General features: G+C 38.3%; 1 long non-coding RNA gene across 1 annotated transcript; it reads left to right on the top strand.

The window, feature by feature from the left end:
* Window positions 1,089–12,252, top strand: LOC110393027. The gene is made up of 4 exons (XR_002434747.1): window positions 1,089–2,043; window positions 6,905–7,222; window positions 7,886–8,034; window positions 11,953–12,252. It is a non-coding gene; the product is annotated as an uncharacterized LOC110393027 (long non-coding RNA).

Here is a 13,077-nt window from a genome sequence, read left to right as displayed (position 1 = left end):
TGACTTTGTGGCTCAGCCTCAGACCTGTCTCATCAATGCAAAGCAGCCTAGTGATCTGGACTCCTGGCAGGTCCTGGCTGCCCAGCCTGAGCCTGTCCAAATCTCCTCTCTGGGACACCGTGGGGCTGGGAGCTGGTGGCCTAGTGATCCCCTGCACTGCTAGCTATGGAGTGGGGCTTGGCTGGTTGCTCCCTGGTTGCCCCAAATCAAGTGGAACAGCACTAGGCTGTATCAACCTGGGTTTTGTTTAGTCATAGCACTGAAAACCTCCAACAGTGCATATTACACCTCTCCCTGGGCAACCAGTTCAGGTGATGCATTGCCCTCCTGGTGAAGTCAATAAGATACCGGTTGTGTCTATCACGATTTGTTATATTGCCTGGCATTATGGTGAGATGTTCTTTTTCCTGTAACATTGTCTAAATATTGCCTTAGAGTCCATTTAACTGTAAAATTATTTTTACAGGAGAGAAAGCAAAAGATGTCATTCAGAAATAAACTTGCCTGTTGAAGATAAATGGTATTTGAATCTGAAAAGTGAAACAAGCAGGAAACAATTGAAATGTAACTCTAATTTCTCAAACTCTAATTTCTCAAAGTAAAATGAAGATCCTATATTGTTATATCTAGTGAGAGAAGTACCTGGGTAGAGTAACAATTTTCTTGTTTCATTTCATTTGCATGTAGAGTAAATAAGTCCGTTTAAGAGAACAAAAAATGTTAGACAGCGTAAGCCCAACACATTTTTGCATCATTGTTGAGCTTCTGCCTAGAGAGGAAGAGAGATCTTTGAATATTCCTTTGGTTCTGTCCTTAATTTCTGCCTTCATGAATGCTTAAGAGCAACATGTGTAATCTGTTCACATGTCACTGTTAACATCTAAAATCTCAAATGTTTTAATAATTCTAATGGCCACAAATGAATGAGATTATAAGGTAACTTTAGTGTAGAAATACTTCTCATATTGATATTATATTCTCTTGTGACTGTTCAATTATTTTCAGTCTGTGCTTGGAAGTTTGTATTTGCCTGGCCAGTTTCTTGTGGATCTGGAAGGCACTTGTATTGCTGCTGAACATAATCTAGTTCCACACCGATACATGTAGCACTAGTGCGTACCCTGGCGTATGGCTGTGGCTGCTAATCACATTCGGATTTATTTTGAGAGAAGGTAGACGTTAAAAATATCTTCTGATATCCTTCAAAAGCACATGCAGGTTCAACATCCTTTGTATCATATGTTCCTTTTCTGTGTATACATAAGTAGAGAAGACTTAGAAAATATGTCCAGTTTTTAGGGAGCTGCATCCAGTTCCCACTTGTCCCCATCTCATAAAGGAGCCGAGGATGGATCATATATGCAATGTAGCCAGAAGAATTTTAGGAGTACAATGGTAGCGTAAGCTGGCATGGTCTTGGAGTAGTGCCTAAAACCATACACTTCACTGGGCAATCATACAGCATAAGCCAATCTGGGAAATATCAGGGCAGTGCTCAAGACTGGAATTCTGACATTCCAGCTGCATCCCCTGTAAGTGTTAAAGAAACAAATAACAAAGAAACACTGAGCAGGCAATCCCTTCTCCAGGAGCGTAGGCTTCAGGCATAATTGTGAATTAATAACAATTGGTATGAGGCTAGCTACTTTTCTGAGTAACTTTGGAAGGAAAGGGATCTGGAGTCTTCAGAGTAGGTAGCATATTAGTGCACAGGGAGGAGAAGGAGGGAGAGAGTATTCCGTGAAGCAGAAAGAAAGTATCTGTATTGAATCAAGGGTTTTGATGTCCTAGTACTACACATTTAATTCCCAGGTGCACCTGTATGGTGTTTTGCAAGAGTCCCCTGAGGATCAAGACAGAGATGAAGTGATTGTTCTGCACAAAGCGTTTCCTTGCCAGCAGCTGGATGCTTTGTCCTTTACACATTGCTGCAGGATTTCAGTCTGGCTCATAGTGGCCACTTGCTTTCACCTTCACAGTCTCTGAGACATTTCTGAAGAGCTTTCTGAAATGTGGTGCGACAAGTCCTGATGCAACAAGCAAGTGAGTTCTATTTAGAGGATGTGACTGAACTGGATGACCTTCTAAGGTCCCTTCCAACTTACAGTACTCTAAAATTCTTTGAATATGATCTTGTGAGCAAAAGGCGTCTATAAATATTTTTCTGTGTTTTGTAGAATGTTATCACATAATACCTCACAGCCCTACTTAAGATATTTTCTGTGGTACTAGTCAAAGGCAATTGGAAGAAACTCTAGATAAATATTACATAAATGCTAGATAAATATTATAAGATGCTATTTTTACTTTGAATGGAAAGACACGTCATCCTAAACTGAGAAATTATGTACCAACGTGCTGTTCACAGTAAAGCATCCTATGCCTGTGAGTGCTGCCTTCACAGGCTGCACAGGTAGAAAATACCTCTTTTTCTTCAGCAAAATTTTCAATATTCTTACTATTGCTATTTTGCTTTTGGAATGAGAAAGTCAGGATAATAGAATAACTAAATTATTTTCTTCCTCAGTCAAGAATCTATTTTTGATAAGGAAAGATTCATTTGACTTGCATGAAGGAAAAAGAAAGGATTCCATGTATAGGCAATACAAATCTTCTGTTTTGCATTCTGTTGTTATCACAGCCAGTTTTCTGCAAGGAGTAGTAAACTCTTTAAGGTCCACCATTTCAGACACCTGATTAGAACAAGGTTACCCATCTAAGAGTGAAAGAAACATACAGCCTGTGCAGGCTGAAGTACAGACTGCCTGTTAACTAGATCACATCAACTGTGAACCATATGTGGAATAACTGCTTTATATATATCTAAATAAATGAGAAGCCCATCTATTTATTGTAACTAATTGGATTCTGTAAGGATTGAGCCAGCTTTGGCTTGATACTGATGTTTACACTACCTGCAGGTCTTTGCCTTTATCTGAAAGTGTAGCAAGAAGTTCTCATGTGGACGTTCTTTTCTTCTGACAGCAGAATTTCTGAACAGAAATGTTTTTTGCGTAATCCCATAGTGGTTCAAAATATTAAAATGTTGAGTAATCTCTCCACGGATGAGATCTTTATGGCATGCAGTGTCCTGATTGGCCTGTTTGATGCTGATGCTACACAAATTATGCTTCCCAGCATCTGAAGGGACTCAGGCTATCAATACAATTTTTTTTAAACTGTTAGACCAAAGGAGGAATACTTTCAGAGTCTGAGTTCCTCCCACTGAAATCATAGCAAAACAGCATCTCCTGGTGCAAAACAGAGGGCAAGAGAGGTGTTCATATTGTATCAGTAGTAATGTGAGAGGAAAAATTTTTTCATGCATTTTTGTTTTCTGATGGCAGCAGATTGCCTCTTCAAAACTCTAAGAGCCCAGTTCATATTGGAGGAGATTTAGACAGGGAAATATTCACACAGAATTGCATGTAATTAAGAATATGTATGGCCTGTGATCACTAACATTACACAAACTATGGCTTTAGGAACAGAAAATAATGAGATTTTGGACCTTGAAGTTGACCCAGTCCACTGTGAGCCTTATTCATTTGATGTTTCCTGTAGTCCTACCACCTCTTTCAGTGTATAGATCAGCTGGAGGTAATTTAAGCAAATGCCTCTTCAGTGTCCTGTGTTTGTTCTCTTTATTTTTATATGAGAACTTGTTTGCTATACAACATTCAGAAGAAAACAAAATTTTCCACACAAGCTTTTTTCTGAAACTCGTCACAATATTATGAACGTTTGTAAGCATGAGACATTGCTGTTGTATCTTCACAGTACCCTGAGGAGAAGGATACTCATAGGTTCAGAGAAACTGCATTATTGATTTCATTTGAAGTGCAAGTACTTTGTACAGTAGAAAATTAAAAAAAATGAATTTAAGTTAAGGAATCCAAAATCACAGGTATCATCTCCTTCAGGTAATTTCATCTAGTAATTTGACAAGCATCCTTACAACACCACAGACTAGGCAAGGCTGCATATGAAATCTACTAATTAGCATTTAATTTCCTCAATCAGGAAATCAATGTCAGTCTCATACAGTCCCTTCCTTGATCTCACCATTCCTGCAAAATCTGGCACTTCTACTGCCTCTGTTATTATACTGTCCTGTTTCATCCACAGGACAGATGCATCTAGTGGAATGAATCAGGCATTTAAGAGAAAAAGAATTTTTTTTCAGGGAATATTAACATTGTGCTTGTTAACTTTTTGTGTTTTACTCTACCTATAACATTTCACTGTCTGATGTTTATAAACCTTTCTTCTGTTTTATGCTTAAAAATGCAAAGGTCTGATCAAAGAAGGGCTAGTCACAGAGTCCATCATAAGTAGGTCTCTTGCACACCTGTTTGTCAATAAAGCTGTTGAAAAGACTAATACCAACAGCTGGTGTTATCTTCTATTTAAATCAGCCCTCATTTCACAGATGTTTTTTGACAGCAGAGGAATGATAGAAGCTGAGAACTCTAGGTCCCGTTAAATTTTCCAGAGTGGAAAGATACACTAATTATTGTAAACTGTCATCCCATCACCATCTCTTTTCCAGCATGTACTCCTCTTTCTTTGTATCCCTTTCTCTGTCTTAGCTTCTCCAAAAGAAGCAAAAGAGAAATACTTTTGTGTTGGAGTCTTCTGGAAGATACTGCGCTTGAGGAGTCAGCAAGCCCTGTGACAGCCATACTAGGCCTTGTGCTTAAGATACCGCTATGTTCACCCAAACAGTTGCTGCATAACCCCAGCTATATAACAATAGAAGGGAGGCTCTGCCTACACACTGCTTCTGGATAAAGACTGTACATTTATCTGGGCACACTCCAGTGGGCATAAAGAAAGACACTTGTCAAAAAAAGGTACATAGGGTTTTTTTTTTTGTGGTTAGGTGAAGGGAGCTCTGTACTGGGTGTGAGTGGACCCCACCCTAGATGGTATCTGCACAATATGATGTGGTCTGGGGCTATGCATTCAGTGCTGTACGAGAGTGTGTTACTCAGCATCTGTAAGGATGTAAGATTTACTTAGTACCTGTATTTTTCTTTCTATTTCTATTGCATTATTACTGTTATTATTACAGTTTTCTACACCATTTGTTGCTGTGCCTTTTTTACTGAGATCAGAAAGAACTCTGCATCTATCCCAGTGCAGAACATCTGTGCAACTGACAGAGGAAGAGGGAAGTGAGTGGATCCTTTATGAAATACATAAATTGTACTGTTTACATGAGAGACTTTAGCCAAGGCATGCCATTTAATGCTAGGAGGAGTAGAATACTTCTTATGTTTTGTAACCGTTACATTGCACAATGAAGGAATGGTGTTATAGGTAATTTGAGTGAGATCACTCCCTCATGACAATTTCCATCCTTTTGCATACTGAAGAGAATAGCTCCAAGACCTTGTGGAGAGGTTCTAGAGTTCATCAATTCATGGAGAAAGCATTTCAGTGTTTTGCATCTGAGCTGTAACTCCTTTATTAAAACAACAACAATGCAAGTGCAAAATATTTTTGCCACATTGCTTGTCTGTCTGTTTTCCTATTACATAACAAGCACATTCAAGATGGATAATCTAATTTTCTGCTAGTAGAACATTAAGTTCCGCTGTTCCATAGAACTTTGTGAATACAAAGCAAGTAAGGCATTTCACTGCAAGCCATTGTTCTATTACTAGGAATATCATCAGCAGAGTTCATTAATACTTTTTTTCTGTTCCACTGAAGGCTATCTTCACCTTCTAATCTGGAGGCAACAGTGTATTCCTCAGCCTGCTAGATAAAACAAAGAGAAAAAAAGCCCAAGGAGACTGAATTATCACTTAATGCACTTAATGGAATTTTCTTTCTTTTTCTGCCTCTTTTTTTTTTTTCTCTTTACTTTTTTCTCTTCCTAAGTAGGTGTTTCGTTTTGATTCAGCAGTAGTTTCTAATTCTGAACTTTCATCAGTCAGAAGATACGCTAATGCAATATAGTGCTATCTCCAAATCTCAGCTCGTAATTTTCAGTCTTAATATGTGCAATCAGGCTGTGTATTCTGCTTATCCAAGAAAAAAAACAAATTACTTTAGGACTTCACTTTTCTTACAGATTCTCTTCAATAAAGAAAAGAATTTTTAAAAAGTCAAGTAATTCAAATCTCTTAGCTCAATCTCCCCTTCTATAGAGATGAGCTGCGGCTGTACTATAAGGTCAGACGCCTTGTTCTGCAGATTCCTAGTTGAACTGAATCCAGAGCAGCTGAAGTCTCCTTCAGCAAGGCCAGGTGAATATATGATGTCTTCATGGAAATGTTGTTCATTTCTTACTTGTCATCTAAGGGTAAACCACTGGTAAGTATTCTACAAAGTAGTCTTGTGATTAGCAGTCCAAAAGAAAACCCATCTAGCATCTTGTATCCAAAAAGTCACAAAGCTTTTTAGAAAATAAATATCAGGGGTTGGAAAATATGCTTTAGGGAAATTGTCTTGGATAAGTTCACACATATTCATGATAAAATATCTTTCTGACATTTGAATAGTCAAGTCCTGTGCATTCAAATATACATTCTGAAATAATTTAATCCCTTGAGAAAATACCATCAGAATGCAAAACATAAGAATTAATTTTGCCAGCTTCCTTTCTGATAGACTTTGGTGAAATAATGAGTCTGGAAGAGTGATTTGCTAAGGGATCCACAGTAAGATCAAGGCTACAGGGAGACAAGATATATTAATGAAAAATATAAAGAGACAGGGGTTATTGTAACAATAGCTTGAATTAAATATTTTTCCTAACCAAAAATTTCTCAGGCAGAACAACTGTGAAATCAGGACTAACGATGCTCAGAGTTAATCCTTTTATCAGTAACATCTTTTGTTGTATTTGTTTTCTCTTTACATGGATTATCCATTCTTCTACAACCTAAAGAAGAATTACGGGCAATGGGGAGTATGACTTCTCACAAGCACAACAGAGAAAAGGCAAGAGGAAGAACTTATAAGGAAAATTCTGAGTGGGTTTAAGGAAGAAATTATTCACCATAAAAGCACTTAATCACTGGAACAAGTATCTCGGGAAAGTTCTGGAATCAGCAACCTTGGAGATATTCAGAACTCCGGTGTACAAGACCCTGACAACCTGAGCTGGCCTTGAAGACAGTTTTGCTTGGAACGATGCTTGAAAAAGAAAACCTTGGAATTCTGGTTTATTTCTATTATCCTATAATCTCAATTACACCACTGAGTGGTAAGTAAATAAAACTCACCAGGACTAATAACCAGCTTTGCTAAGAAAAAGCATGGGACTGTGTGAGATCCATGAGTTAGGAGCAAATGGCTAAATGTATTACATTTAGGCCTGAAGAGGAGTAGAAGTGGGGGCATTCTGTGCCAGCAGTGGCTGCTGAGCTTAAAATACATGCACGTGCCTCACATACTGCAGTTCATCATGTGGAATTTTCTGCCTTGGGAAGTCATGATGTGAATTACTGAAGTAATGCAAAATCTGAAGTTAATGGTATAGAAAAATAATGCCATGCAAGGTGCAATTCAATTACACCTTTTTGACACCTATATTTTGAGATATAGTATGATTACTTGTAACTTGTTTTGTATTTATGACGCTAAAAACTTCTAGATAAAAAGGTAGTTAAATATTTCAATTTTACAGACCTTTGTAGTAGAGTCAAGCATGAAAAACAGAACACAAATGTGAACAAGACAGTGGTAAAATCCTATTAGTATTGTTGCTATCTCTATCACTTTCCTTCTCTGTGCAGATTGGATGCCTGTATGCAATTTTTTGAGAATTCCAGGAAAGCACTTCCTGTGCCCTGCCATAAAACAGTCAGTTTTGCTGCTATTCAAAATTAAAAAGGAGTGTACTTTCCTTTTTCTCCTATTCTTGCAGCATGGCCAGTGCAGAAAAAGGATTGTTAGGTGAATGCAAGAAACATGTTGAAATTGCAGAGGTGTCCTTGATTGTTTTTCCAAGTCTGTCACATGGTTACTACTTTTTGCTGCAGAGCTGCCAGTCTCTTAGGTGAGCAAAGCCAGCAGGTAAAGCACTCTCCTTCTAAAAGGGTGTCTTATTTGGTTTCTGCTATAGAGGGTTGTATTAAGATGTGAGCTAATATGATTTTATAATAGACATCAATGATTCGTGTCATCAGAATGCAACTTGCATTCTGGGTGGATCGAAAAGTCTTTTTAATTTCTTTTAAAAAACTGGAAATGTATGTAAAGAAAAACCTGTTTCCTTTTAAACTCATATATTCTCTACCTCATTTCTAAATTGTTATCAATGTCATTATCAGTAAGATTGGATAACATTTGAAATAGCACTGTTATAAATGGCTTTGATCCTCTGCAAGTCTTTTGACAAAGTATTCAAAACATCGTAAAATATAATTATGATAATTGCATCTAATGCATTTCTAATTTTATTAATTTCTACAGGTGAATCTTAAGAGCCAATAAAACTAGTGAAAAGTTTAGTCTAGATTCTATTTTGAAGAATTAAAATATTTTTGCTGGTATATCTTAGGATAGAATAATATCCACAGTTTTAGACACAAAAAGGCTATTAATGTCTCCAGTTATTTGCTAAAACAGTGTTTTCACCTATGAGAAATTCAGTCAATTTCTCATCTGAAGATAACTGAAAAGAACAGAGATAATATGCCTTGCATTACTGGTCTTTAGATATTACCTAGTGTGTAGAGATCACAGAATCATGGAAAGGCTTTGGTTGGAAGAGAGCTTAAAGCCCACCCAGCCCCAACCCCGTACCATGGGTAGGGCTGCCTCCCACCAGCTCAGGCTGCCCAGGGCCCCATTCAACCTGGCCTTGAGCGCCTCCAGGGATGGGGCACCACAGCTCCTCTGGGCAGCCTGTGCCGGGGCCTCGTCACCCTCTGAGAAATGCAGAAGAAACCTTTTTTTTAATAAATTGTAATTCATACAGATGTATAAGGGCCCTTATTTTTCCAGGACCCTTATCACTCTCTATTTTATAATTAGCTTAAATTATAAAGAAGGTTTCAAGGTCAAAGATGAGAATGATGAGATGATTTAAAATATCTGAAAGCATTATTCCCTTCTCCTATTAACTCCAGCTTTTACTGTCAGCTTCTGTGTGAAGATAACAGGATAGTAAGCTAGTAATCTTAGGAATGGACGGGTAATATATCTGTATTCTATGAAGTATGTCACTGATGCCAGTGCTCTTTTAGCAACTTGTTTCTCCTTTTTTCTTTCCTCTTCTCCTGTAATATTTGAATAAGAGCTCTGTGCTTGGAAATTACAGCATGGAAGGAAGTTGTAATTTTCTCTGATGCTGTAGTTTTCTGGCAATATGAGCGCTGATGCAGGGCTGGCTACCTACCTGCAGGGGAAATAGACCTCCACATAGCAACAAATTATGGCCAGATAAGCACTGCGGGGCATAATGGGAATAAGCACGCTTTCATAACATTTCCACTGCCAAGATCAGAGAGGGAAAGGAAGGTGCTTGGGACACATACTACTGTTGAACAGAGCAGCCCAAAGAGCAGCTGTGAATACAGCGTGTTCAGATCTCCTCACAACTTAGCCATCACATGAGACTCACAAGCAGACTGCTGAAAAAAGTTTAGCTGCAACTTTTGAGAGGTAGTTCACAACTGCTGGATTCTCACTTTCCTCTAAGTTCTCATATAGGCCTTACCTATCTAGTTTCTTATCTGATCCAGGCCCTCTTTAGTCTTGGTCTGAAAGGGACTTGAGTATTCTCTATCCACATTAGAGACAAAGGCTAAGAGGTTTGCATTACAAAGCCTTAGCTGCTCTGTCTATGCCCAATGGCAATAATAATAATAATAATAATAATAATAATAATAATAAATTGGCACAAACTGAAGCAATGGGACTATGCCTTAAAAGTCTAACAACAGTGTTCGGGGATTAAGGTTTGCTTCTGCACTGTAAGTGCTGATTATTTGAAACATATCTCTTACAATGTTTTTTTCTGGTGCTACAGCATTTTGTTAGATGTCAGTAGGCACAGCATTCTCTGTTTTTTCCTCTAACTTGTTCAGAATTGTCGCATTTGAGAGTGGTGTCTGAAAATGCTCTTGTGGTTCCAAGAGATGTTTTTATTTCCAATTCTGTGATAACATTTCTGGAAATAAATTCTGCCAGAAGTAGTAATTAAAAGAGACCTTCCAACAGAGCCTTAAGCTTCATGTTAGTTTTCTGCACAGGCAATAAAAATAGTCAGAACAGTAAAATACCTATCTTGAAGGCATATGTTCACCAAAAAGCATTGCAGTTTCTAGATTACTAGCGGTATTTTCTATTAAGCTAGAAGAAGCTGAAACTTTTAATTCTGCTTCAAATAGTAAGAGTATATGTTACACAAGGACATGCAGTACATCCAAGTCTACTACAATACTTTGCCAGAGAATGCCATTTTCCCCCATCTCTGGCAGATCAGTGTCACTGTCTTCACTGGCCAAGGATGACATTTTAAAGTTGCTAAGCTTCAAGAGTGGGAGCAAGCACTGTGTCTTTCCTGCGCTATCAAGAAACAGATATCTTCTGCTTATCACTGCACCCCCTTGGAAGTCTCCCAGATGATAACTGTCCTTACCCTTCCCACTTCCTGTATTCTGGTTGTTACCCCTTTTTCTGAAAGCTTCCCTTAGTTCTCCCGGTGCTTCCTGGTGGCAAGTCTGAACCCTACTAGGGAAAAGCAAAGCAGATGACAGCCATTAAGATTTCATGATTTCAACCTCAAATGCCATGCTCTATATGAGGAACAAACAAACAACATTAGAAAAAATATGTTTTTAATACTGGGTATGGAAGTTCAGGCTAGAACATAATGAATACCATTTTCATCAATGAAATTTGAACAATAAAATTTCCCACACTTCTTGATATTCCTTTTGTACCTTAAGAACATGTTGGGAGAATGCCACAGAATCAAGCGCCAGCTCTTCAAGTGTATCCTTTCAATGCTCTTTGTGAACTTTTAAAGAAATCTAAAACATTAGCAGTAGAATAAGTATATTTTGTTCTTCATTTCAAGTAATCAATTTCACTAAGAGTGATTTTTTTTTTATTCATTGAAAACAGCGCACACAACAGCCAATGTCCTGTTTAACTGAACAACTCAAAAACTATTCGGATAAATTCAGTATGAAGTATGAGAAGTATCATATACAGCCTACAACAAAATTCTGAGGGCTGAAGTAATCTCTTAAATGGACGTTAATTGAAGCAAAGCAGGAAAACAAGTTCAGAGTAAAGTGTTTTTCAATAATCAGAAATACAAGGCAATTTGCATAATGTTTGACTGATTTCTGTAAAATGTAGCAGAACAGTGTATCTAAAAGATGATGCATGCTACAAGGTCAGCACTGATAGCAACTGTTTTCTTTAATATATTTAGAGCTATTTAAATAAATTAGCATTACTGGTAATGCACAGAAATAAACAGTAACATAATTTCACCTTCCTAATACAGAGAAAAATGACTAATGAGTTATCTGTCAAATGCAGTTGCCTTAATAGGGGATTTATGCAACGAATATCATTAACTAAAAAAATTAAAAAAAAAAATTCTGCAATTCTACTCTTTCCTTCTGAAAGACCAATTTTCATTTAAAAAATAATAGAAATAAATATAAATATTGAAATAGAAACGCAGTCTGAAAGTTAACTTAGAAGGTTATCTAGCTGAACCTACTGCTGAAAGAAGGGTCATCTATATGAGATCAGGTCAGGTTAACTGGACTCTTATCCAGTCTGGTCTTGAAATTCTCCAAAGACAGGGACTGCTTAAGCTCTCTGGGCAACCTGTTCCACTATGTGACTATTCTCATGGTGAAAACAGATTACCTTTATATCCAGTTTGAATCTCTTTCAGTTTAGCTTATACCCATTGTCTTTGGCCCTCCCACCAAGAAAAGCCTGTATCCATTTTCTTGTTAGCCTCCTCATCAGAATCTGTGCCATCACTGAAAAATTCATCCCAGTCAGCAACGCTTCCTTGTTAATGAACAGCGACTGTGCATCACCCTTGTATGGACCACCGAGTCCTTCAATCAAGAAGTTATCTTCGACAAATACCAAAAATCTTCTTCACTGCTTGCATCTCACCATGATGCTCTTCCAACTAAGATCTGCAGTTCATAGAATTACTAGAGCTTAAGGAATCATTCTCTGCAAAGCTGCTTTCCAGCCTGTCATGGTTTTGTGATTTTCGGTTATTGGTATTCCACATCATAACATCATGTAGTGGATATACCTGGTTCTCAGAAGAGAAGGACTACTACAGTCCCCATGGTACTTTTCTCCTCTGTTACCATTTTCCAGCCAGAGGGAAAAGATAAAAGCTCGCAGTATAAAAACTTGCAGATCACGAGACCTCGTCCCTTTTTCCGCCGTCTCTCGTCTTGGCAGCACCTCGCTCTCCAGCCGTCTTATCGTCGGTAGTAGAGTAAGGCCTATCTTGATTTTGGGACATTCTTTCTCTCTGTATTGGATTTATCAGCTTAAATTGTAATTATATTGTATTACAGTGTGTTGTTTTGCATTCCCATATTTTATTTAGTAAATTAGTTTGTTTCTCCTCAGATTGTTGCCGCTGTTCTTTGCTCTCAGGGCCATCTCCTTACCCTTTTCCCCTTTTCCCTTTTCCCGGGGCGTGGGCCCGTGGATCCCCCGTCCCCTTCGTCACGGAACCGGGCCAAATGCCCGTAAACTGTTGACACAGCCAATTAGCCTCCAGCATGTACTGGTTATACCTGTGTGCATTTATTCCAATTGTACATAGATTTACTCTTACCCAGATGCAGGGCTTTAATTTTCCTTTGTTGGACTGCATGATGTACTTGTCTGCTGATCTCTCCAGCCTCTCAAGGTCCCTCTGAAAGGCAGCACAACTATCTGGTGTATCAGCCACTCCTCTGGGTCTGTATCATCTTTGATCTTCATGATGAACTCAGATGCACTCTGCCCCATCCCCAGGTCATTAACAAGGAAGCTGAACGGAGCTGAATCCAAAACCAGTGCCCAGGGCACACCAGAAATGACTGACCTCCCGCAGGACTTCAA

Source organism: Numida meleagris, chromosome 2 (assembly GCF_002078875.1).
Source record: "Numida meleagris isolate 19003 breed g44 Domestic line chromosome 2, NumMel1.0, whole genome shotgun sequence".
Taxonomy (NCBI): domain Eukaryota; kingdom Metazoa; phylum Chordata; class Aves; order Galliformes; family Numididae; genus Numida; species Numida meleagris.
Note: the sequence above shows the minus strand (reverse complement) of the source record. Positions and strands in the feature narration are given on the sequence as shown.